Source organism: Limulus polyphemus, unplaced genomic scaffold (assembly GCF_000517525.1).
Source record: "Limulus polyphemus unplaced genomic scaffold, Limulus_polyphemus-2.1.2 Scaffold6905, whole genome shotgun sequence".
Lineage (NCBI taxonomy): Eukaryota > Metazoa > Arthropoda > Merostomata > Xiphosura > Limulidae > Limulus > Limulus polyphemus.
In genome coordinates this window covers 41899-44542 of record NW_013672515.1, presented here as the reverse complement: position 1 = coordinate 44542, position 2644 = coordinate 41899, and the positions used below count along the sequence as shown (strand labels likewise).

Below are 2644 nucleotides of genomic sequence, written 5' to 3'. Positions count from 1 at the left end.
TTAATTAGACCATCCATGACCTTCTCCATCTCTTGTCGCTTTGCTGGAGCTATTCTCCTCGGAGGGATCTTTATTGGATGGTGATTGCCTGTAACTAATAAAGTTGTAGTAGTCTGAGGTTTGGAGAATTGACAGGATAAATTATGGAGTAATACTGAATTTAACTAAACTGGCTGAACTTAAGGAAGCAGACTGGACACAATGTGAAAGCAATATTTATTATCACCTAGACAAAAACACAGTGTTCATACTTGTATTGTACACTAAATGGTCGCTTTTCACTGAACTCAAGAAATGATCAACTGACTTTTTTCCCTCAAGATATCTTCACGTCACGCAAGTAGTGCTGTTTAAATCTAAGTTTCTTAATAAACGGGAAACGTCAGATTTACCCATAGAGACTAGCGCTAGTCACTTTATTAAGGGAGGCTGTAAGAGTCATAACCTTGAGGTATCATCTGGCCTACCACTGAAGTACACTTCTGCCAATATTATTGCACAACATGCAGCATTATGCCCAACGGACGTAACCGGCCTTATCTCCAGACCCCCCAGTGACACAGCGGTATGTCTGCGGACATACAACGCTAGAATCCGGGTTTCGATACCCTTGATGGGTAGAGCACAGATAGCCCATTGTGTAGCTTTGTGCTTAATTACAAACAAACAAACTTATATCCAGAGAATAACAAAGAATTGAAGGCAGCTACAACAGAGTCAAATCAACGAATTTTGGACCACGTGTTAACTGCATAGATTAAGACTAATCGAAAATTTTTGAAAAATTCTACATTAATACGAGAAGGTAGCAAATGCATAATATGTCTGCGTACCACAAAGGCATAGATCAGCATGCAATTTTATGCATAATTAGTCTAGAAAATGTAGTTAATTAAAAAGTCGATAAAGCCCCCCCCCCCCACCTGTCATTTTATGGTATATGTTTGTATAGTATTGTTACGTCTACGGTCGTTAATTAATTTCCGTAAAAGTTTTTTCCGAGGAAACTTTACCGATACAAATACTTTCTTAAATAAAACTAGTTTATTCTTTTTGAATACAACTTTGCGATACACTTAATTTCAACAGTCGCGCTATAACAAACGCTATAATTAACAACGAACGTCCCACGTGCTCGACTCAACGATACTCTGTCCGCAGTGCAATTACACATTACATTACATTGTTGCCGTCACTTCTTGGCGGCTTATATATACAAGAATACCGCATATCTAGTAACCTCTCGAGACTTCACGAACTTTCGAGAATATGACGTGTTACCATAGTCACGTGACCCCCGCTGTCGTAACAGTATTTTGTGTTCAGAACAGTATTTATCCAGTGATTTTATTAGAAAACTTGCACTTGATTATTTCATGTTTCTTGCTACTAATAAATAGCTAAATATTTTTATTTATTTATACGATTTATTTAAACATTTTGATCTAGTAGAAACTGACTATGCACCTTCATACTCAATGATACTGAGGCGTTTTTATTAGCTTATATAATGTATTATACTCGGTGATGGAACTGTGACGTAAAAAGGATAATACTGTTCGCCTTGTTAACAGAAAGAAAAAAAAACTGACTGTTAAATGCTTGATTGTGAGAACATCCATCTGTGAGTCGATTTTGGGAGTTCCCCTCGTTAATGTTTCAGAATTCAAGCCCTGACACATTCATATAGCATTATATCATTGTAACTATATTTGAAACAATAAATTCATTGCATTACCCTAATATAACATTTTATTACCAACATTCTGTTAGCACCACTTAGCGGAATTATCTAGAAAGCACAGGCCTGCCTCGACTGGAAAGTATTACGTCATTCATACGTAAACTCGATAATATCATTGCAAGATATTTCCAAAGGTTTCATTGGTTACCGGTTAGTTACTTATGGTATACAAGTGGGTGGTACTGTGCAATACTGTAAAATAAATTGGTTCGTGTAGTTTTAACTTTAAGTAAGATTATTTTAAAGAGTGCAAGTTTATCGTGTTGCTCTATATATATTTGCGTTTGTTCGTAAATATAAGAAAGTACATACAACATATGTATTAAAACATCACTTCTAATTGTATATAATATATTTACCTCGTTAATTTCCGATCTGAAAAAGTTGCACTTGCACGTGAGTATCATGCACGGTTTGTTTAGTACTTTGACTCAGAGTTTGAAATCCAAGAAGCTAAACATTTATTATTGACAAGTTTTTAATGTTTCTTGTTTTTAATTTCATATGAAATTAGATTTTTAAAAACCAGAATTCAAAATTAAGCAAAAGTACAAAATATCCACAGATTTGGGTGTACTGCCTCGTTTATTTTACTGTACCTTGCTAAAGTAAATAGTTATGTACAAAACGCAGCGTTTATCTAATACTAGTAGCCATGGAAACCGTAAACATTATGAATTAATTCAATCATATTGAGGCGTTTTTTCATGAGTTTATGCTGTCAGAATCAAAGTGATGTAGTATTTTGTCATGTTATAACGTTTAATGTGTGAAACAATAAATTTATTGGCTTTTAAGTTTTATGAGCTAGTAGTAGTACGTAACATTTTTTGTCACAAAATTATTTTTCTTGTAATTCTCTATAACAGAGTGCTTTATGTTTTTGTTTTTAAGTAATAT

The 2644-nt window shown here is 34.3% G+C and overlaps 1 protein-coding gene across 1 annotated transcript in view; it reads left to right on the top strand.

Moving 5' to 3' along the window:
• The first annotated feature begins 1908 nt into the window (after nucleotides 1-1908).
• LOC106474169 (poly [ADP-ribose] polymerase 3-like) overlaps nucleotides 1909-2644 on the top strand; it is a 33445-nt gene continuing 32709 nt past the window's right edge. Inside the window, exon 1 of the mRNA XM_013934861.2 lies at nucleotides 1909-2140. The gene's annotated coding sequence lies outside the window, so the exon portion shown is untranslated. The remainder of the gene's footprint in view (nucleotides 2141-2644) is intronic.